A 25,343-nucleotide genomic window follows, 5' to 3' on the forward strand; every position below is an offset into this window, starting at 1 on the left:
CTCTGACAACAACCTTAGAGGAAAGTCCACTTGCCAAAGATATAAGAGGTTCCAGACAGACACTAAAGGCAAATAAGGGAAACAAGGGTAGAAAGTGGCCCCTGAATGAGAGTATGAAGCAAAGCCCCAGGGCCCAAGTGAGTCATTGTTTAAGCTGGGCTGGGGAAGGGGAAAAAATACACTCCATTGCCTTTGGGTTCTTCTGCCAAAGAAATAAAGGCTGTAGAGCCTGGCGTAATCTAAAAATGGAAAATCCACCAAAGAATAGGCAATTATCCAGTAATCATCACTACCAAAGACAGACTTCTGGTTCCAGAAAACTCCTAAAGTCCCTGACAAATAAATCATGAGTGGAAAATATGTTAATCTTTGTAGAGAAGCAGACATTAAACTGAAGATGGCAAGCAATAGAGGGATGGGGTAATTCCAAATGCCACTTTTCATTTGTTTATTTAAAGGGGGAAAATATTCTGAGTCTCCGAACTGAACAGGAAAAAATTGTCAGGAGCCATTCTAATCCATTTTCCTTTTCCCTGACCAAGTTTAGAGGGAAGTGTCTAATCTGTCTTTAACATAGAGCATATTATCACTTGGGATAAAATTAGCCTCTTTCTGTTAATATTAACAACACTGTATGAAAAAGAAAATTACATGCCCTTCTTTCCCCACGGAAAATGAGCCTAGAAATTTTACTTCTAAGATACTATGAGGAAGTATGAGGGCAACATCTGGCAAAGAAGTAGAAGAGAGATTTTTTAAAAAGCAATGAAAGTGTTAACCTAATTATACAGTTTGCAGTGCTGTTGTCTTGAGTAAAGGAGAATGAAAAATAAAGCAAATGAGCTGTTACAGGTAAATGGAGTAGGCCACATTTCCAGCAAATGAAGTCTAGCAAATGATAACATTTTAGCATAAATTTATGAAGCTACCCAGCAAAGAATTAGTCCCAAAGTGTACTGCACACCCCTCCAGGGAAACAAGCTGGTGTCTAGGTCATGGTCTAGGCTATAATGGAACTAATACTAGTGAAATTCTATTCTTAGTGTAGCTTTTAAAAAATAGCTTTTTTAAAAACTAGGGAGTAATTTATGCATTGAAGAATGTAGTTGAGCCTCATTTACAGATGAATACAAATATACACAAGAACTTATAAAATAGGAATTTTATACCAACAGGGCAAGTCAGATAAAATTGAATATAAAAAGATTTATAATTGTGTTTATACTACCATCTTTATATAAGTCATACCAATAAAATTCACGTTTAATTAAAAACAAAAATAAGCAGGAATGTTTGATTAGGGTGGCAGCTGATCAGTATTGAGATTATAATCACTACCTGAGGAGTTAACAGACAATCTTAACACAGCCAGTGAAATTCTTTCAGATAAGATGGCTATAAAGTAAAAGCAGAAAACACAATTACTCCAAAGTTCATCGTTTTTCTTCAGCCTGAAATATCTTTTCCCTACCACCTCCACCACTTAAATTCTATCCAATCTTTTAGGACCATCTCAAATACCATGTGCATGAAGTCTTTTCCTGATTCCACCAACACAGCCAATTCCCATCATATATCACTTACAACTCTCTGATGATACTCACAATTTGCTGCCTTGTTTTAAAGCGACTAGATTTATTTCCTCTATTAGATTCTATACAGTAATCAATTAGCTTGTACTCATCTTTGTCTCCATTACATTACCTAACATGTAGTAGATACTGCTTAAGAAAGATAAGAAAAAGAAAGATAAGAAAAAAATAGAGGAATGATACCAGGCAGGAAGTACCAGGATTTACGTTTGTAGCCAGCCATATTAGTGATACAGAAAGTCAACATTCTACAATCTTTTTAAAAGTCCAGGACTTTGGTCGGATATTAGTGTTGTAGTTCTGCAATACTAGCATTTTTTTTCTGATTGGTATTTGCCTGGCATATCTTTTTCCATGCTCTTAATTTCAATCTTTTTGCTAATTTTAAAAAGGTATTTCTCTTGTGAGTAGTAAATAGTTGGATTTTATTTTTTTACCCATTTTTACATTCTCTGTATTTTAGTTAGTTTTTAAAATAAATATTTGATTAATCTCTGCCATCTTATTTTGTCTTTTCTGTGAACTGTTATTCTTTGACTTTCCCCACCTCTCTTCCTACTCTTTGGAGTGTTAGTAAAGTTTCTAAAAAACATCGCCCATCCCATTAGTTTGGAAGCTATGACAGAATCTGTAATCTTTTAGTATTTCTCTTAAATTTAATACACGTATTTAGCTAAACATTTTTAACATATACAATTAATCATCTTTATCAAAATAAGGGCCAAAAAGTACACTTATTAGCACTCTTCTAATCTTTGGGTATTATTTTCTAGAATTTGAATTCTACCTTTTTTTAATTGAAAAACTTTTTTTATTATGGTAAGATAAAAATATTAGTATTTATCATTTTAACCATTGATAATACTTATCATTTTAAATATTGTAAAGTGTACAATTCAGTGGCATTAAGCATATTCACAATCCTATGTAACCGTCATCACTATCTATACCCCAAATTTTTTCATCATCCCTAATTAAAACTTTACATCCATTTAGAAAAATGACTTCCCGCTTCTATTCTTCTCCTAGATTCTGGTAGATTCAACGTTCTGTCTCTATGAATTGGTCTATTTTAGGTGCCTCATTTAAATGAAATCATACAATACTTGTCTTTCTGTTTGTGGATATTTCATTAAGAATGTTTTCAAGGTCCATCCATGTTGTGGCAGACATCAAATTTCATTCCATTTTAAGGCTGAATAGTATTCTACTGCATGTATATACCCCATTTTGTCTGTCCATTCATTTGTCAATGGACACTCGGGTTGTTTCTACCTCTTGACTGCTGTGAAAAATGTGGCTGTGAACTTGGGTGTCTAAGTATTTGTTCATGTCCCTGCTTTCAGTTCTTTTGCATCTATGCCAAGAAGTACAACGGCTGCATGAAACAGTAGTTCTCTGCTTAATGTTCTGAGAAACCACCAGACTGTTTTCCAGTGTTAGCACCACTTTACACTCTGACCAGCAATGCACAAGAGTCTCAATTTCTCCATATTCTTATCAACATCAGTGATTCTACCACCTCTTTTTTAAATCACCCTCTTAGCAGGTGTAAAGTGGTATCTCGCTGTGGTATTGATTTGCACTTCCCTAACGCCTAATGATTGGAGTAGGAAATGGCAACCCACTCCAGTGTTCTTGCTTGGAGAATCCCAGGGACGGCGGAGCCTGGTGGGCTGCCGTCTATGGGGTCGCACAGAGTCGGACACGACTGAAGCGACTTAGCAGCAGCAGCAGCAGCAGCAGGGAGAGGGATAAAGGGAGGGGTAAAATAAATGGATAGCATTCAGATGTATAACTACAAGGTATAAAGTAAATAAGTTACAAGGATGCCATGTACAGCCCAGGGAGTATAGTCAATATTTTATAATAACTTTGTATGAAGTATACTCTATAAAAAACATTGACTTATTATGCTGTACATCTGAAACTAACATCATATTGTAGGTCACCTATACTTTAAATAAATAAAATTGGATCACAAATTTTGAAAAAAAAAAGTCATCAAGCTTACCTGTAAAATCAAACATAAAAGTTCCTAAAAATATCTTAAAAGGGTATGTAAAAGTATACCAGATGCCTGCCTCAAATGGAGTTCTCCAAAACCATTATTTAAACTTCATTGAGTAAATTCTTTCATTTTCTTTAAGCTGTTGGTTTTGTTCCCTTGAGATTTCATTTTTTTCTACTCTGAAATAATTTCAAATTTACAGAAAAGTTACAAGAATAGCACAAGGGATTCTTGAATATCCCTTACCTTGATTACCTGAATGTGAATATTTTACTACATTAGCTTTCACTACAACATTCTTCCTCTCTCTGTCTCTATCACACCCATACATACATGGATAAATATACACATATACATATTTCAGAACTATTCAAGAGTAGCTTGTGGACATGATGCTCCTTTACCCCTAAGCACATATGTATTTCCTAAAAAATAAGTAATTTTCTTATGTAACAATAGTACAATGAACAATACAATATCATTGATATAATACCTTATTTTACATAATAAAATTGATATAATACTTTTGTCTAATCTACAGATCTTATTAAGATTTCACCAACTGTTTCAATAATGTCTCCTTTACAGGAAAAGAGAATTCGAGACAAAACATTGCCTTCGGTTGTCATGACTTTTTAGTCTCCTTTAATCGGAAACAGTTCCTGGGTCTTTGTATTTCGTGACACTGACATTTTAAGAGTGCAGATTTTACTCCAGTTTGGGTTTGTCTGATGTTTCCTCACTATTAGGTTCAGGTTATACTCTTTTGGCAGGATTATCACAGAAGTGATGCTGAGTTTTCCGAGTGCATCATATCAAGAGGCACTTGCTGTGGATTAATCTAATTACTGGTGATTATTAACCTAGATTATTTAGGTAAAGCAGTGTCTGCCAGGTTCACCCACTGTAGAGTTATCCTTTGTAATGAGTAAGTATCTTGTGGGAAATATACTGTTACCCTTCAAATCTTCATTTTCTACTTTCAGCATCTAATGATAATTCTTGCCAGACGCAATAAAAATTATGATGGTTTTGCCAAATGGTGGTTTTCTGCCTAATTACATCATTTCATCTACAAGTTTATTTTCTATAATAAAGAATAGGTATGTGCAAATATTTTTATATCCCATTCTTTCTTATGCAAAAGTTAGCATAATACAGGTGGTTTTTGGTCCAGTTCATAGGTGTATCTGATGATTTCTTTTTAAGATGTCATGAGTAAAAAGTTCAGGAACTCTCTGGATCTTTGTGAATAATTTTTAATCCTCAAAGTTATAAATTTATTAAAATGAAATTGTCTGAGAACAAATGTCTCAAATTGATTTTAACAAGAAAATAGTTAAATTTCAGTTTTACCATTTTATTTGCTTACTATTTAATTAAACTTAAAAGGCAGCAGGGCTTCCCTGATGGCTCAGAGGGTAAAGTGTTTGCCTACAATGCAGGAGACCTGGGTTCAATCCCTGGCACGGGAAGATCCCCTGGAGAAGGAAATAGCAACCTACTCCAGTACACTTGCCTAGAAAATCCCATGGACGGAGAAGCCTGGTAGGCTACAGTCCATGGGCTCACAAAGAGTTGGACACAACTGAGCAACTTCACTTTGATTTTCACTATTTAATTAATGCTAGAGTAATATATCAAAAAAATGCAGCAGAAGCTGTTTAAAATTAATGATCTTTATAACCAGACATTTGTAAGCATGTTAATAGTTTTGATACAGTTTCATTTTCTCATTTAATAACAAAGGTTGTTTATACAGAAAAAAGCCAACTGATTTCTATTAAGTGGTATCTGTTTTCTCCAGAAAAACTAAAGAAGTTCTAAGGATTCATTTATGATATCAATTTCACATAAAGATCTTAATTTTGAATTTTAATAAAAATTTTATTTAATTTTATTTAATAATAATTTTATTTAATTTTATTTCTATTTATTATTTTAATAATAATTTTATTTGATAAAAATTTATTAATTTTAATAAAAAACCAAAAGGTTAGAACTAATTTAAGTTACTTTGGTTAAGTAGTCAGTAACTCAAGGTCTACCAAAGAAAGAATTAAATATAAATGTAGTCATAGTAGATTTATATATATAGCCATTCACATTCTATATAAAGAAATAGCAAAGAGCAAAAGGACCAAATTAAAATATTCCAGCTCATGCTCAATGTGCCAACAGGCAAAAGTTCAAAGCTCCTGCAATACTTCATATCTTCCAGATACTCTTTTCTCTTACTCAAAATGAAAACAGCCAATGAGTCTTGACCTACACAGTTAAATTGGATTGTAACAGTTCAGTCTTCTTAGGCCAGTCACTTATTTCCTTTTTTTCTCTCTAAAATCAGGCTAGCTCATTAAGAGTATATGATCTTCTGTTAGAATTGGAACTGCCTTTTGCTGTTTTAAGATGAGTTTTATATGTAAGAACTCCTAAACAGATCTATCAAAGAAGCAATCTATGAGACCAGATCACACCCAATTATGCAGCACAAACTGGCCACACCAAGGTGATAAACATATAGGGTGTAGATCAACCTCTGAAAAATAAACAAGATCAGAGATCCAAAATACTTCAGAAAGAATCATGATTTAAAGTAACCCTTTACTGTTTCTGGAAGCAGAAGGAAAAAAGATATTCCCCTATAGAGGGAATACAAAAGAAATCTTTTGTGGCCTACTTCCCACTATCAAGTTGGCAAGACTAGCAGACTGGAGCTTTGTTCTGAAAAAAGTCACCAAACTCTAAAGATATATTCCCGTGGCATGATTTGGTTCCCTGAACTAACTATGCCTGTATTTGTTCTTTCCCGCCTTATGAAATTCAGATGAAGCTTAAAGCCCTTAAATGTTTTCTTTCCATTGCTTTCCTGCTATAGAATTTTGCAATGCCAACTTGATGAGAGAAGTCAGTGAAGCATGTCAGCTTGGTCTATGTTGCAGTTTAGACAACACACTTGAACAGAAGTTGTCTCACACCAATTTCTTTCGCATAGTGCTACAAAGAAATTTCTGCACAAAAGTTTACTGCAGAATTTCTAAAAACTTCTCTCTACTGGGCTGTTATAATCTATTGTTCAGTATACAATATACTCACAACAGGAAAAAAAAATTAATGAACGAAATGACTCTGTGTCCATAGAGAAATCCGACCAAGTGTGTCTTGACTGCACAGTACATTTGGAATACGGTTCTGCCTGTAGATCTGCATCAGGCGCACTGACCGCAGGTTCTCTCCTCTGCTGGGCAGGAAGATGTAAGTGTCGGCAGTACAGAAAATAGAAATCTACCGTGCTGCAGGCGGATGTCCACCATCCTCTTCATCTTCTCATTCTCAGCTAAATTAGGAGTAGAATATCTGAGATCACTGGCTTCTAAACAAACAAACGAACGAAACAAACAAACGAAAAAGATCTCCAATTGAGGAAGAAATTCAACAGGGACTAATCGATCTTCAGTCACTGTCGAGGGACAGGTGAACCAACCTGTGAGCTGCCCTGGTGCAAGAGCGGAACCACTGAATCAGAAGCTTATCAGTTCACTCTGAGGACTTAGCACTGGCATTCCATACCAGGATTCTTTTTTTTCTGCCTGACTGCGTAAACCTCAGTAGCAGAGTTAGTTTTCAGACCATGATTATCAGTGAGATCACATCGTACTGCATTATGAAGAGAAAAACTCATGAGACGGCTTCGTAGGCCCCAAGAGCTGTGAAAAGCTTTTGCAACAGGACGCATAGGCAGTGCCGAGTTCTCTCCTCAGTTACTTCGCCAAGTGCTCTTCTGTCACCAAACTGCAGAAAGAACCTACTTTAAGCAGTGGATTGTGCCACCCTGGACATTTGATGCCAAGGGGAAAGGAGAGTGTTTCTACATAGGGTGATCGCCGAGAAAATTCTCACATGCTGCCTCTCTGAAAGTAAAACGCTCTCCACTGGATCTTTGTTTCTAATTCAGTAAGGCCCTCCTGCCAGAGTTAAAAAAAAATGTTTCAAACTCCCCTTTCAAGTATTCCAACTTCAAAACTTATTGCTGAAGGCCTGGTATGCTACAGTAAACTCCCAATTGCATATAAACGCCTTACTCACTTGCATTAATGGAGAAGCAAGATGATTCATTAACATCTGTTTACTGTCGGCAGTTCTAAGTGTTAAGGAACATTACTTTTAAATGGTTGTTTACTTCATGCCAATAGAAACAGGCAAATACATGTAACTCAGGATGGGAATTCAATGCACAGAGCACCGAGAGACAATTACTAAATACACACTCTTTATAGCATGTTAGAAATTTAAATTATAAAAAGACAATGTAGCAATTTAGAAAATGCTTTTCGTATATGATAAAAAACAGGAAATAGTGAGTACATTATATTTTAGCTACGTTACAGTAGGTCTATAATAAGGAAAATGATTTAAAAAATTTAAAAGACAACTGTATTTACTCATTGTATTAGGGTTGTTGACTTCTAATTGATTTCTTTTTGTCTTCCATATATTCTGCAAGTAATAGTAAATAATAGTAATAGTAACAGTAAAGATAATTTTTAACAAGAGTTACCATAGATCTCTAGTTTTCTTTATTCCTACTTGGTCTCTAAATAGAACTCTTGATAACAGAACTTCCAGGAGCTTGTCTAACTTCACTTGAAATTCACAGTAATTGTGTTTTCATGATTTCTCTGGGGAAACGTCTCCTACCCTTAGAGGAAAATTTTCTGGACAAAGAATCTTCCTCTTAAGAAAGCTGCAATATTTCTGTTATGTCTTACCTCGTGCTACATGTTATATCTCACATACTTTCTTATGTGGTCTCTAAACCTGTTATCTGTTATTTCTTTCTCTTTGGCTCTAACTGTAAATCTCTGTATCTCTTCTGTCAACAGGCTCATCCCATCCGTACTACTTTTTTTGCCCAGTCATGTCTGACTCTTTGTGACCCCACGGACTACAGCCCACTAGGCTCCTCTGTCCGTGGAATTCTCCAGGCAAGAAGACTGGAGTGGGTTGCCATTCCCTTCTCCAGGGGATCTTCCCGACCCAGGTCTCCTGCACTTCAGGCAGATTCTTCACCATCTAAGTCGCCAAGGGAAGCCCTTTCTTCTGCTACTGAAGTTAAATTTAGTGCCTCAGGTAAGGCTCTCCTTACTCACCCTCAGTACATCCTGCCGTTCCTTTCTCACAGAGAGTTTACTCTCTACCTCCCGACCTCGAAACAGCTTTCGTCTGTTTTACTGCCAGATCGCCTATCATATTCTCATCTAATTTCTTGTCAGTTTTCTTCTTTAGCTTTTTCAACTCAATACTAATTTCCTTCCAAGGTTTTCTCCACCCATTGCAAGTCTGAGGTTTGTATCAACACAACAGTAGACGACATTTTAAGGACTATTCTGTTTTCCGCCTACAACTATAAGGTTTCTTTCTTAATTATCTTTTTATTCTCATTAGGATCCGAAGACCCAACACTATTTTTATGGGTCCCTTAAAGGTTAAAAATACTTTCCTCCACCCCATTCAAGAACTGGAGGCATTACATTGATCAACTCTCTCGGTTCAAAGCCAGCAAATAACTCTCACACCATCATCCTCTGTTCTTGTTCAAGATGATATGAATTAAGCTGGGGGGGGGGGGGCGGGAAGCTTCATACAAATGCTTTTGTCATAAGCCAAAGTCTTCTTGGATTTGATCATAATTCAAAATGAAAATAAAATTGGAGGTGAGTTGAGAGGTAGGGTTTGTTCTGTTAGAATCACATACATCGGACTTGCAGCTGCTGATTCCATTCTCTTCTGGGTTATCATCTCATCTCATCATATCTTGTGTTACATTACTACCACTATTTCCAGAGTTATATTCTTTGTATTATTTTTTGTTTTATCTCCAAAGTTGGTCTTACTTTTTAGAAAATAAATGCAGTTTCTTTTGGTAGCCATGTATACTTATATTTAAAAGCTGCTAGTAGACTCATTCATACTTTTAAAATACTCATTTTCCTGACTTAAGGTAAAAGTTATTTTCTGTTCTTTTACCTTTCCAAATTCAACTCCATTCTGTTTAATTTTTTTTGCATTAGCTGGAAACTCCTAAAATGAGAGAGCTCTAGGCATACATGATTAAAGCACTCTTACTGATTCAGTAGTCTATGATGGAAAGAAGTCTGTTTCTTCCTGATACCTTTATAAATATCCTTTCAAATTTTCTTATTATCAGATTCCAACATCACTTTGATTTATTTTCTTATTTCCAACAGAGAATTTTATTTCTAAAAGATACATAAGGAAAGAACTCTAGATAGTAGGTAGGGTCCTACACAAAGCTTTTGTAAACACATGAGAATCTAATGTGTCATTTGGTTAAAAACCTCAGAGAAAAGGGTACCACAAAGTTTCTGATGATCCTGGGATAGTTACTACAGGAAATCTTAAAGGAAGAACATAAAAATTTAACTGGTAAAGAATCTGCCTGCAATGTGGGAGACCTGGGTTCAGTCCCTGGGTTGGGAAGATCCCCTGGAGAAGGGAAAGGCTACACACTCCAGTGTTCTGGCCTGGAGAATCCCATGGACTGTATAATGCATGAGTTCGCAAAGAGTCGGACAGGACCGGGTGACTTTCACTTTCACTTTCCCATTCCCCAGACACCTGTTTGTCAGGCGCAGTCTTGAATTCACTCACATTAAACTTTCTCTGTGATATAAACCTTCTTAATATTGATTTGTTTTAGAACACTACCATTCTCTAATTCTTTACTTGGTATCATTTAACCAATTACCAATCTTCTAAAACACAAAGGACATTTTCAGTAATTTTTTGTGATTGACTGAAAATCACAAAGCAGTTATAGATGACAGAACTTAATGGAAATCTATACTGAAACTCACTTTTCCTGCCAAACCTTTAAAGATTCATTTAAGTAAGAAATTGTTTTTCTTTTTTTGAAAAAGAGGGACACAATCAATACCTTGAACATTAACTTGTATCTTAGAAAGTAAGATATTGGGTATAATTACTACATATGCCAGCAATTTCACTTCCAGCTTTATTGTCCAAAAAAAAAAAAAATGAAAGTAGTACTCAGGTATTTGTATACTGTGTTCATGGCAGTATTATTCACAATAGCCAAAAAGTGGCAGTAACCCAAGGGTCCATTGACAGCTGAATGGATAAACAAAATGTGATATCAGCATACAATGAAATATTAGATAGCCTCAAAAAGGAAGGAGATTCTGATACAAGCTACAACTTGGATGAACCTTGAGGACAGTAACCTAAATAAAGTAAGCCAGTCACAAAAAGACAACTATTGTATGATTCTACTTATATGCAGTATCTTTTGTTGTTTAGTTGCTAAGCCTGTCTGATTCTTTTGTGACCCCATGCACTGTAGCTCTCTGGGCTCCTTTGTTCATGAGATTTTCCAGGTAAGGATACTGGAGTGGGTTGTCATTTCCTTCCCCAGGGATGCAGTATTTACAGTAGTCATACTCATAGAGCTAGAAAGCAGAATGGTAGTTATCGGGAATAGGGGAGGAGGGAACGGGGAATTTGTGCTCAACAGCTACAGAGTTTTGGTTTGGGAAGCTGAAAAAGTTCTGGAGATGGATGGTGGTGATGGCTGCAAAATATGAATGTACTTAATGTCACAGAAATGTAGACTTAGAATTGTTAAAATGGGAAATGTTAGTAACATATATTTTACCACAATAAAAATAAAGAAATGAAGATACTGGTTAAGATGATAATAATGTAACACAAAAGCCCAGTATGTGTATTTATAGAATTGCTTGATGGAATGAGAAATTTAGTTATAACTAAAACATTTTTAGAATGGTTCTGAAGTAAGAATGACTACAGCTTTGTTACTGAAAGTGTGGACCAAGGATGGTGGCATTGGCGACACATAGAAGCCTCGTAGAAATCAGAATCTCAGGCCCCATCCCAGACCTACTGAATCCCATTCTTCATTTTAACAAGATGCCCAGGTGATTCATATACTCATTAAAGTTTGGGAAGCACTGGTGTGGGGCACACCTTATCACTTTTTAGTTGTGTGACTCTGGGCCAGGTACTTAACCACTCTGTGCCTCAATCATTTTTTTATCTGTAAAATGGTGATAATAGGAATGCTTACTATACAAGGTTGCCAAAGACTAAATGTGATGATAATGCCTGCCGTATGACGCCTGTCACACTCAGGGAATACCAGCTCTTGTCATTACTTTGCCGCGCTGTGGTGAGTTGCTCAGCTGTGTCTGGCGCTTTGAGACCCATGGACTGCAGCCTCTCAGCCACCTCTGTCCACAGGAGTCTCCAGGCAGGAATCCTGGAGTGGGTGCCATGCCCCCTCCAGGGGATCTTCCCAACCCAGGGATGGAACCAGGTCTCCTGCATTGCAGGCGGATTCCTTATCGCCTGAGCCACCAGGGAAGCTCATTATTGTTACTGTGCTGTACAGAAAATCTGTGAAAGTAGATTTCAGGGACTTTTCTAAAAATAGTAAATTTAGGAAGACAATATTTTCCAGAGGATATGAATGGTGCTGGCTTTTAAGAGGTAATAGTGAAAAAACAGATATATGGGAGATAACAGTTTTGGCAAAGCACAAAGGGATGGAAATGTCTTTCTTCAGAAGACCTAATACAGTTGAGGGAAGGTGTCAAATTCATTCACAGTGGGGGAAATTTCTCTTGTTACAGTATGTGAGGACCAGACAAATAATATTTACAAAATACAAATGGAATGGAAGTAGCTTTTAATGACAGTGTCGTATTTGAAAAATATTTTAGGGGCCCAATGGTATGCTTTTCACATGCTGGAAATCCCCCTGAGGGATATAATCTTTCTGCTGACATATCACAAATATACTTGACTTCTGTGATGAAGGACCAGTATCTGGCCAAGGAGCAAGCTGGAAGAGGGAGGAATATTCACCAGGTGGGGAGACAAGGAGGACAGTCACACAGGCCCCCTGAACTGCCAGCACCTGGGCCACGATTCCCAGAAGACGTTGAGTTCCTAACCTACTTTCTCTGGCTGGAGATCTTTCCTCGTCCCAGAAAAGACTTTTGGAGACAGAGAGGATTAAAAAAAATAATAGTTAAGAAGTGAGGTTGCTGGGCTTGCACTTTCCTAGCCGGAATCCCTTTATCTTTCCTGAGAACCCCCCAGATCTGTTTTATTCTAGGTCAGTAATTTAACACTCTCAGCTCTCAATTCAAAGCCAGTAATGACCTTGCTGTGCTGAATTATTAGCCTAGGATATAGAAAGAGAGAGAGAGGGAAGGAGAGGGGGGAAAAAAAGAAACCCTAAAAACAACAGAAGCCTTTTGATCAGAGCACCAAACTGCAGTTCGCTGTAACTCAAGCTGCCCATTCTTATATGGCAGGAATTAAGGACTCCCCCTGCCAGGCCAGACCCTATTAAAAGACAATAGCTGTTTGAAAAGGGTAAGCAAGTTGATATGGATATAATAGGCCACATATGGGGGCCCTTTTCTACTCTGAAATAAAGCTCCCTCTTAAGAGTTGTGAGCTGGGAAATCCAGTATTCAGTAAGGCAGGAGGAGGAGATGGAACTGAAGAGAGTGGGTAGCCATGCAGAAATGCTTGAAGGAGCTTCAGGGAAAAGCGGGGAGGGCTTTGGGGAGCCTGCAGAGATGTGCATCAATCACTGTGTAGAGGCTTTCAGAATGGCCAGGTGCTCTGAGGTACCCCAGAGGTGTTTAGGACCAGTGATGACAAGGATTTGGCCGGAATTATTATAGTGGTTAGTTTCTCTAATGGGTTAACAACAACTACAACAAAAAACAAGCAGCAAACTAGTAAGCTCCCGCCAGGAATGATGCAACTGGCAAAAAGTAACCTTTTCTGTCTTGTTTTAAACTACCTATCATGTCAACATCCTAAACTCCTGATGAGCACCATGGAGTGCCACTTAAATGTTCTTGTTGTCTCTAGGATGATATTTTTTAAAAAAAAAAAGGAAAAAGCCCTGCAAAACAAAGACAGTAAACTCCAAAAGAAATTGCCTCTTGCCTACAAACTACACACTTCCGCTGTGCAGAGAGGGAACCACAGGACCTGGGACTTCTCACTCTATTAGCTAATCCATCTTTGCTTGTCTAGCGCCAAAACACTCTGCCCATTAATGGATGATGCTTTTCGAGGATCTTAAATCCACAACAGAATTTTCCAACCACTGTTTTAGCTATCTCTAAGATCTTGTTAGTATGTTACAAAACAAGGAAGGATTTAAGAGTGATTCAAGTTATTTAAACACATTAATCTAGTTGTTTATGACTAAATTCTGAATTCCCAAATTCCTAAGCAGAAATATCAGAGAGGTATTTTCCTTTCCTTCACCACCCTTCGCTAATTGCCAAATGAATAGCTCTCCAATTCCCATCCACTGCAATTAATGGGCTAGCCTGATGGAATTTACAACCAAAGAAAAAACACAAGGGCTGTCTAACACTTGCTTGTTTCACTGGGCGGTCAACGGGGCACAAAACTGATCTTTTGCAAATTGAAGGGTTTTGCTGATTAAAGAGAAAATCTGGATTCCTAAGAAAAAAAATTCTGCCTCACCACTAGGCTTAAGACTCCAAAACAAACAGATGATTTTTACAAAAAGTTATTAGAGATAATTGTTTCCATAAAATATCACAATTCTAAACTACTCTCCATTACGTAGACTCATTTCAGATGGGGTCATCATGTAAGAAGGGAGGGACGAGCAACAGAGAGCTATGAAAAGAGTAATGGGGAACATCAAACACCACGCTCATTCCCTAACTCATGCCTAAGCATATGGTGACCATATTTTCAGAAGTTCAAATTGGGACACAGAGCCTAAAAAAGTTTTTTATTTGGTGTGTGGGCCACTTCCAGGTGTGAGAAACGGTCTAAAGATTTTACATATAGATATAGGTATAATGGCTATGTTTTGCATGCCATGCTAATTGATAAAAATTAAATGTCATACCATTTGACAAATTTTTTAAAAGACTTATTTGATTGTTTTTGGTTGCCCTGGGCCTTCGTTGCTCTGTGAGCAGGCTTGCTCTAGCTGCGGCAAGGGAGGGGGTGCTACTCTTTGCGGCGGTGCATGGCTGTCTCAGCGCGACGGCTTCTCTTGCAGCAGAGCACGGGCTCTAGGCACTTGGGCTTTGGGAGCTGTGCATGGCTTTAGCTGCTTCATGGTATGTGGGGCCTTCCCGGACCAGGAATCACACGCGTGTCCTCTGCATTGGCATGCGAATCATTAACCACTAGACTACTAGGGAAACCCAAATCTTTATTTATTTATTTATTTGGCTGCACCAGGGCTCAGCTGCAGCATGCAGGATCTTTGGTTGTGGCATGCTAACTCTAAGCTGCAATGTATGAGTCCCTGACCAAGGACTGAACCTGGACCCCCTGCATTGGGAGGGAGTGTGTGAAGTCTTAGCCACCAGGGATAAATATTAAAAGACCTACAGCCTATATAATCTGAAAAATAATATTTTATACAGAACAGCATGGATAGTATAAAACCACTGATAGAAAACTACATATCTATGGGCGTATATGCAAGTAGACAAGACGTTTGAAAGAACAGAGAAAATGAGGGCAAGAAAAAAAATGAAAGAAAATTTCTCAGAACTGAAAGACATGAGTTCCCAGATTGAAAGGATCCTTAAAAGCCCAGCACGATGAATGATTACAGATGCATGCCAAGGTTCATCATTGTAAAAACACAGATTCCACCTTTTCTTGGGGGTGTGGCAAGATCCCTCTGTAGCAGAACATGGAGGACAGGAGACACTGGTGCAGCTCTCTCTGGAAAACAGAACCTGCCAGTTTCCCTCCGGTCACAACAATTTTACATTCTTCCCAACTGCAAAATACAGCCTGCTCTCTGAAACCCCTAAAGTCTAATTCCATTTCAGTGTTGACCCAAACGTCTAGGATCTTGTCACATAAATCAAAACCAGGTCCAGATAAATTTGCTTCAGTACAATTTCTCGGGTATGGCTCCTTGGGTCTGGTTCCTCATCTAAACACCTGTACACCGAGGAGATGAGTGATTAATACATGCTTCCCTACACCTAGTATGTACAATGATAGTACAGGTATAGGATAACCACAAAAGACTTCCATTCAAAAACAGCGAGGAGGAGAGGATGTAATCATTGGTCCGTTGCAGCTCTGAAATCTATCCAAGCACAGGTCTTATTTCCTTGATTTGGGCCCAATCCTTCTTCCCAGTAATGATTTTCTGTGGCCCTTGACTCTGTACTCTGAGCTTTTGGTTCCATCTTCTGAATCATACTTTCATCTCCATGAAACATTGCTTCAGTTTGTAGCTGAGTAGCTTTCCTGTCTATTGAAGTCTAGGGGTCCAAAGGTAACTTTTTTATTTTGTATTATTTCTATCTTCTTGAGTCTAAACTGGTGGTACTTTCACCAATACAATTCTCTTAAAAATATGGGTTTTTCTATTACCTTAATTGGGGTTTACTTCATCAGACAAAAGCTATACACCCAAATCTCCCTGAGGCAGGCCCTATTTGGGTTTTCTTCTGAGGCCTTTTGAAACAGTCTAAGAGGCTCCACTTTGGAATCTGAGGCTTTAACAAATAGTGCCTCTTTACTCTAAGACCACATTTTTCTGACAGCCCTCTGGATTTGATCTTTGCCCTGAGGCACTTTCTTACTTTGAGTACTTTTTCCTGGTTGGAAAGACTATCCATGCTCTCTGTATTTCCTCTAAATTCTACTTGAAAACAAAATAGTTCATTTCTTTAGCTCATCTCTCACATTTTACTGTGAAAGTGAAAGTCACTCAGTTGTGTCCGACTCTTTGTGACCCCCATGGACTATACAATCCATGGATTTCTCCAGGTCAGAATACTAGAGTGGGTAGCCTTTCCCATACCCAGGGGATCTTCCCAACCCAGGGATCAAACCCAGGTCTCCTGCATTGCAGGCGGAGTCTTTACCAGCTGAGCTACAAAGGAAGCCCAAGAATACTGGAGTGGGGAGCCTATCCCTCCTCCAGGGGATCTTCCCAACCCAGGAATCAAACTGGGGTCTCTTGCATTGCAGGCAGATTCTTTACCAACTGAGCTATCAGGGAAGCCCCACACATTTTACTGTAGGCAGCTAGAAAAAGACAGACAGGTGGCCAGAAATTTCTATAGCTAGCCCACCGTGTTCACCCGGTACATTTCCTGTTTTTTTCACATTACCAAAGGTGACAATACACCAAACTTCCTGTCTCTGTATAACAAGGGTCTTTTTCCACCACCCCCCCGCCCCGCAACATTTATTTGGCTGTGCCAGGTCATAACTGCGGCACTCAGGATCTTTGATCTTTGTTGCAGCATGCAGGATCTTTCACTTATGGCATTGGGATCTAGTTCCCTGACCAGGGATGGAGCCCAGGCCCCCTGCATTGACTGAGAGCCTGGAGTCTTAGCCGCTGGACGACCAGGGAAGTCCCATCTCCAGCTTCCAATAACATCTGTCCTCACCCTTTTTTAAGCCTTCATGGACAGTCTCCTTGAGGCCCATCAGACTTCTGCTAACTTCTCCTCAAGGTCCTCCTGACTTCTTGCCTGCTGCTTGGCCTCCAGGCCAGTGGTGCATGTTTGAGGTTTCTGTTACTGAGCTTCCTCATTCCTAGGAACAAATGCTTGTTCCAGACCTCTGTGACTGCTTAAAAAACCACACCAAAGTTGGTGGCATAAAAAATAAAAATGCTCTTATGCTCATGGATTCAGTAGGTTCAGAAATTATAGAGTGCAGCAGAGATGCCCTGTCTTGACTCCACGATGTCGGGGACCTACATTGGGAAGGCTTGAGTGGCTGGGGTCAGCGTGAAGGGCTGGGGACATAATCCGCTGGAGGCGTCTTCACTCTCTGGTTGGGCACCTGCACTGGGACGAACTGAAGACCAGGCTCGTGGCTGGGCTTCTTACAGCATGGCAGCTGGCCAGGAAGAGGGGTCTTCAGGGGGAACGTCTGAAGCCTGAGGTCCCAGAGACGGAATCTACATGGCCTTTTGTGACCTAGCCCTGGGAAGTCACAAAGTCTTTCTTCTATCGTATTCAAATTCAAGTGGAGGGCACATAGACCCCACTTCTCCAAGGCAGGAATATCAAAGAATGTGGGATCCTTTTTTAAGACCACTATACCAAAAATAAAGATGAAAGAAGATAGGGAGTCTGAAGGGTAACGGTGAAAGTCCAGAGAACCCTGATAGCAGCTATATAGCACACGGAGAGATAAAGGAATAAAGATAGAGCAGAAAACAATATTCTGGAGGAGACTTCTTTAAGGAGATAAAAAAGAGAGAATAAATACATACAAATAGTAACGCACTCGCTTCTGTCAGATTCCTGGCTGTGAACAGATAATGCATTGAAAGAGGAAAGCTGAGGACTGTGTTTCAGAAAAAGGATATTTACAAAGGTGTCGACAGGGCTGAGGGAGAGTGGATTACCTAAGGGCTAGTCGGGATCTGTGTTCACCCCTAGGCCTGGAGAGGCAGGTGGAGGGAAAACTTCCTGGAATCCAGAAAGAGTAGGGACCATCGACTTGAGCTGTGACCGTCAGTAGAGGAACAGAGCCAACCCAGCCCACAGCAGACTGGTAGAAAGAGAAACAAATGAACATGTACCCCCATCTCCCTCTCTCCCCTCTTGCCTTTCAATCTCCGGCCAGTACCTCCCACTGGCTTTAACCCAAATGGAAGCCACAGGGCAAGAACGTCTATGGGTTCAAATCCATACAGATCAGCCCTCCAGAGCAGAGAAATGTGGAGACTGGATCTGGAGGGGCACGTGGAATAGCACCGCACTAGAGGGAAATTATGCAACTGGACAGAATTTGGTTCAGTTGTTTGATAAATCTATAGGAGATTAACCAAACGAGAAAAAAAAAAGTAGCGGGGGAAATCCTAGGGGCAAAAAGGTAGTACAACATAGTTCAGGGGTTGATAGTGTTCATATAATTATAAAATATAAACACTGAGTCAAAACAAAAATCTGGATATAAGTATATTGGGCGGTTGTGGGGGTAAGTAAAGGTACATATGTGTGGTAAAGGAAGTAATATCTTAGAGCGGGAAGTCAATAGGGAATTCCTGAATTTGAAAAAAATCAAGAAGTAGCAACATAAGCTAGTAATTTAGAGATCTGGAAATAAATGCCAAATATATCACTCTAAGTTGAAAGTGGTTATCTTTGAGGAATGGGAGACTGGACTGAGAGTTGGCGGAAAGTTTTTTTGTTTTTTTTTTACAATTCTTATAGAATTATTTCATTCTTTAAATTGTATGCACGTATAATTTTGATTAAAAAAATAAATTAGGAAAAAAATAAACAGAGAGACGCTAAAAAAAATAAATTAGGAAAAAAATACTCAGCTTAGAGAGCTACCTGTTCTGTGACACCTTCTGTGACCCCTCCAGCTTACTTAAGATGTCTGTCCTCTGGACAGTCTTAATCTTACACCTTAAACCTCTAGGTAACTCAAATCACAAGTAATTTAATCACTGGCTTATTTGTGAGTTCTCTCAAGGTAGGGACCATGCCTTATTAATCATTGTTCCCCCAGCATCTGTGATAAACCAAGGCATATAAGGGGTATTTAAGAAGTATTTCCTAAATTGAATGATCTCAGTCAATGGCACCAATACCCTATCAGTCACAGAGGACAGAAAACGATCTTTCTAACCCCTCACTTAAATAACTTCCTAAGCTCTATTACCTCACTGCAATATGCTGAATATTTGTAGCCCTTTCAAAATGCATATGTTGAAACCTAATTCCCAAGGTGATGGTATTTAAAGATGGGGCTTTGAGGAGGTAGGTCAGGAGGATGGAGCTCTCATGAACAGGACTTGTGCCCTTATAAAAGAGGCTCATGGGAATTCCCTGGCCCCTTCTGCCATGGGAATATACAGCAAAAAGATGGCCATCTATGAACCAGGATCCAGGGTTCAACAGACAGAATCCCATCAACCTCTGCAAGGAACTGACCTTGCACTTCAAGCACCCAGAACTGTGACGAGTAAAGTTCTGTTCATAAGCCATATAGTCTACCGCAGTTTGCTACAGCAGGTCGAACAGATTGATGCGCAGACCACAGACCCTTTGTCGTTCTCTGAATACACCAAACCTCTGTCCCCTTGCTCATGCTATTCTCTTAGCTAGAGATGCTCTCCTTGCTCAGTTCCCATTCTCTAGTATTCACTTTCTAAAGACCATCTGAAGCTTTCCTCAAAATTTACACTCAGAATAAATCTCTTCTTCCACTTATCCCAAAACATGTTGCCCGAAATTCTACCCGGCACTTACTGAGCAGTATCTTAATAATTATGCTTACATCTGGTTTTCTCCTTGAGTTCACAAGTTCCCCGAGTTCAGTTGGCTTACTCATCTTACATCCTTCATTAACATGGTCTTTAGCATAGAGTGGATCCACAAACATTGGAGGATACACTCTTTTCTGGTATGTAAGCTGTCATGATTTCTGCTTCCCGTAAGAATGACAGTGAATTCCTCGAGGGCCATGTCTGACACAGTGGTTGGCAATTTACTAAATGCCAACTAGAGGTAACCTCTAGCTAACTAGAGGTTTAAGGTTTAAGGGCTTAATAAGGGCTTCTCAGGTGGCACCAGCGGTAAGGAATCTGTCTGCCAATGCAGGAGGCATAAGGGATGCAGGCTCGATCCCTGAGTTGAGAAGACCCCCTGGAGGAGGGCATAGCAGTAATTCTTGGGTTTGGAAGATCCCCTGGAGGAGGGCATAGCAGTGTTCTTGGGTTTGGAAGATCCTCTGGAGGAGGGCATGCCAGTATTCTGGAGAACCCACGGACAGAGGAGCCTGGAGGGCTACAGTCCAGAGCATTGCAAAGAGTTGGACACGAGACTGAAGCGACTTAGCACGCACAGGGCTTAACAAATAGTAACTAAATTTTAAAAATTAAAAGAAGACCAAGCAGTGAGTTTACTTCTCAGCCTTTATAAGGTACTGTCTTTCACTTTGCCTTTCTTTCTATCTCAACATAATTGAGCCTTCCACAAACCGGCCCTATCCTAATTATATATTTCCTGTTAGTTACTTTTCAATACGTACTGGTCCTCCACAAGTCAAGGGAGACTCTTTCATGACTCCTTGCAGTGTATGGTACTTTCTCCTTCTGCTAATATAATTATATTCCACTAGAATGAAAGTTCCAAACACTTCCTCTTACAATAAAGGTAGACTAAGGAATTCAGACCAACCCTTCTGGCTGAGAAAAACTGGAAGAATTATTAAAAGCACCTGTTTGAAGTCATCAGCAAGCCACCAAGTCAGATGAAGAATGACAAGGGCAGGTAGGTATAAGAGAAGAATAAAATCCAAAGAGGTGGGTCCAGTGTTTGGAGTCATTTTTCTCCATGGGCAGGGATTCTAACCAGAAGGATTCATGGATTGAATTCAAGGAATCTACAAACTTAGATAGGGAAAAAAAATTACATCCTTATCTTCACTAACCTTTAATTGGAATTTAGTATCTCCTTCAACTATGAAAGTAAACATAGCAGAATTAGCAGTGCCTGTGATTTTTTTTCAAAAATAGAAATCTCAGATATTTTCATATCATATTAAAGTTGTTCCAGACACTTCACAATATCATTTATACTTATTACCACTTCAAAAACAAGGTAATATTATACCCACTAGTAGTTCCAAGAGCTGTGTTAGTCATAAAAGAGGCAGCTGATAGACTGAGCGGTAATCGTTTTGAATTATTGTTAAGTCCTTGAATTTTCAAATGATTCTTAAGACTTGGCAGTCAAAAAACTGGAGTTCAGGACTCAGGGACTTGGGTAAAGTCTCTAAGGCTCCGGGAAAAGGCTCCATGAAAACTGTGACTGGAAATAAATCAGCCCTCCCTGACGCTTCAGCCCGGCTTCAAATGATTTCAACCCCTGATTGGATTGAGGTAATCCAGGATTGTGAGTGCTCAAGCCATCTGCCAGCAGCAAATATAAATCCTCTTTGAAAACAGATAACGTCATTCTAGGCCTCACATTATCTCTCTTGTTTTTCATATACAATATATAAGACAACTAAAGGGGGAAAGGTATACTATAAGATAAGACAATGGAGGAAAAATCCAAGAGGAAGGATAGATAATAGACCCAGACCCACGGAGAATCCAAATAACGAATGATGGACTGCCTAGAACCAACCATGCTTTAGTACGGTCAAGCAAATGAAAGACAAGATCTAGTAAAGAGGCCATTAAAAAAGAACTGAATGGCAGTCCTTTTGATTAAAAATGTTATTGAAGTATAGTTGATTTATAATCTTGTGTTAATTTCTGATGTACAGATTTAGTTTTTGCTATAAGTGATTCAGTTATATATATAATATATAATGACACACATTACATATAATTTTTATATTTTTTCATTATGGCTTACCACAGGGTATTGGATATAGTTCCCTGTGTTATACTGTAGGATCTTGTCATTTATCCATCTTATATATAATAGTTTGCATCTGTTAACACCAAATTCCCAGTCATTCCCCCTCCCAACTCCCCTCCCCGCCCCGACAACCACAAATCTGTTCTCTTTATCTGTGGGCCTGTGTCTGTTTCATAGATATGTTCATTTGTGTCATATTTGAGATTCTACATGTAAGTGATGTCATATGGTACTTATGTGGTACTTGTCTTTCTCTTTCTGACTTACTTCACTTAGTATGATAATCTCTAGGTCCATCCATGTTGCTAGGAAAGACTGAGAGCAGGAAGAGAAGGGGGAGACAGAGGGTGAGATGGCTGGATGGCATCACCGACTCAACGAACATGAGTTTGAGTAAGCTCCGGGAGTTGGTGATGGACAGGGAGGCCTCGTGTGCTGCGGTTCAAGGGGTTGCAGAGAGTTGGACTCGACTTGGGGACTGAACAACAGCTATCCGTGTTGCTGCAAATGGCATTATTTCATTCTTCCTGATGGCTGAGTATATTCCATTATACACATGTACCACATGATTTTTATCCATTCATCTGCCGATGGACACTTAGGTCGTTCCTAGTGTTGCTGTGAACACATGGGTGTATGTACCCTTTCGAACTACAGTTTTCTCTGAATATATGCCCAGGAGTGGGATTGCTGGATCATATGACAACTCTATTTTTAGTTTTTTTGAGGAACCTATATACTTTGTTCATAGTGGCTGCACCAATTTACATTCCCACCAACATGCCGAAGGGTTCCCTTTTCCCTAAACCGTCTCCAGCATGTGTTATTTGTAGGCTTTTAAAATGATGGCTGAATAGCAGTTTTTCAACTAGAAAATATAATGATCAGAAAATGCTACATATTATATGATTCCAACTATATGATATCCTGAAAAAGGAAAAACTATGAAGACACTAAAAAATATTAGAAGTTGGGGTGGGGAAAGGGATAAACAGGCAGAGCAGAAGGTTTAAACATAATTCTATCCATTTACTTCGGGCTGTGTCGGGTCTTGGCTGTGGCACGCAGGTTCAGGAGTTGCGGCGGCAGGCTTAGTTGCTCCACAGCATGTCGAATCTTAGTTCCCCAACCAGGGATCAAACCCAAGACCCCTGCATTGGAAGACAGGTTCTTAACCGCTGGACTACCTGGGAAGTCCCAGAGCAGAGGATTTTTAGAGCACTAAAAATATTCTGTATGATATTACAATGATGGATATGGGCCATTACACATCTGTCCAAACCCAGAGAATGTACAACATCAAGAGTGAACCCTAAGGAAAACTGGGTTTTCCAGGTGGCTCAGTGGACAAGTAATCTGCCTGCAATGCAGGAGACACAGGAGGTGAGGGTTCGATCCCCAGGTCGGGAAGATTTTCCTGGAGGAGGGCATGTCAACCCACTCCAGTATTTTTACCTGGAGAACCCCATGGCCTGAGGAGCCTGGCAGACTATGATCCATGGGGTCTCAAAGAGTCGGACACGACTGAGCAGAAGCCTAAGGTAAACTGTAGACTTTGGGTAATAATGATGCGTCAACATAGGCTCATAAACTGTAACAAGCGGCTACTCTGGTGGGATGTTGGTATGAGGGAAGCATGCTTTTGGGGGAGCAGAGGATATATAAAAAATCTCTACCTTCCTGTGAACATAAAACTGCTCTAAAGATGTCTTTAAAAAACAAACACAAAAAAGTATATTTGAACTACTATTTGAAAACTAAGGTTTTCACAATAATCTAGAAGAATAAATTATAGAAAGTAAGCTAATTAAAATCTACTTTGCTGTTGGAAATAAAAATAAGAAAGAATTAAGAATTCAGTGTAAGGGAGGCAAGACTGTGTGATGGTTACTTTTATGTATCAATCTGACCAGGCTAAGGGGTGCTCCAGTAGCCGGTAAAACATTATTTCTGGATGTGTCTATGACGATGTTTTCAGAAGAGATTAGTTTCTTCAGACTAACTTTCAACCATTTATATTAATAGTTTCCCCAACTTGCAATTTCCCTTTTCCTTCTTTTGTATTTAAAAGACTGATTAAAAGTGCCACAGTAAACACATTAAAAAAAAAAAAATACAATAATTGGGAGTTAAGAAGTCAATAGATGGATTTAACAGCAAATTAGCCATAAATAAAAGTTAAGAAAAAAATATTTACACTGAAAGACAAAATGATGAAAAAAATGCAGAAAGTACGTAAGAGAGGATACCATGAAAAAGTCTAATGGTTGTGTAATCAGAACTCCAGAAGAAGTGAAGATAGTGGAACAGAAGTAAATTTGAAAAGCTAAAAATTGAGAACTTTCCAAAACTGATAGAAGATGTCAAGTTACATGTTCAAGAAACACTTAAGAATCCCACATAGTTTATAAATACAAAGAAAAGCAAACCTAGGCACATCAAAGAAAAACTAGCAAAAATCAGACCATATATCCAAAAAGTAGTCAGAGATTATTGTAAAAGGATAGATTATTTTCAAAGGTTTAAGAATAAGACTGATAACTGACTTCAGAAAAATGGTGTAAACAAGAAGATAATGGGATGGTATATGCAAAATGCCAAACTGCCAACCTACAATTTATACAAGAAAAAACTGGCCTTCAAAAATGAAGGTGAAAGTTCCAGTAAAGCATATAATTAATAGTTTTCAATTAATAAGTCTCTGATTTTCATAATTATACTATGGTTATATAAAATGTTAATATTAATGGAAGCTGGGTGAAAGAATGAAATAATGGAAGCTGGCTACAGAAATTCAATAATATTTTTGTGATTTTTTTTTTGTTAAGTCTAAAATAGTTAAAAGAGAAAATAATGAAACAAAGATAGTTTCAGAATGATAGCTAATTTTAGAGTAGAAGTGCCAGGAAGGTTGAGATCTTGTCTGTTCTGTTCACTTCTGTATCCCCTAGTGTCTAGGACACTAACAAAATGCAGTCAGTAAATATTTTTGAATCAAAGAACAATAGTAGCAGTAGCTATTATTTATCCAACATTTTGTATGTCTTAGGTAGAATGCCAAGCACTTTATACTCATTATTTCATCTAAACCTATCAATCATGTCACATATAATTTTGTGTTTATGTGAATCTCCCTATTTTATAGGTAAGGCTAAGCAACCTGCCCAAGATCACACACAAGTTAAACGGCAGGCTGTTGAGCACAGGTCTGATTCCAAAGTCTGTGTTCTTAACCACTGTGCTACAGCGCTTTCAGGTCACGTAAAAATACTT

The 25,343-nt window shown here is 38.8% G+C and overlaps 1 protein-coding gene across 2 annotated transcripts in view; it reads right to left on the minus strand.

Moving 5' to 3' along the window:
• The window catches only part of CSTPP1 (centriolar satellite-associated tubulin polyglutamylase complex regulator 1), a 199,373-nt gene that overhangs the window by 110,480 nt on the left and 63,550 nt on the right, over positions 1–25,343 (minus strand). The window lies entirely within an intron of this gene.

The sequence above is a fragment of the Muntiacus reevesi genome, chromosome 9 (genome assembly GCF_963930625.1).
Source record: "Muntiacus reevesi chromosome 9, mMunRee1.1, whole genome shotgun sequence".
Lineage (NCBI taxonomy): Eukaryota > Metazoa > Chordata > Mammalia > Artiodactyla > Cervidae > Muntiacus > Muntiacus reevesi.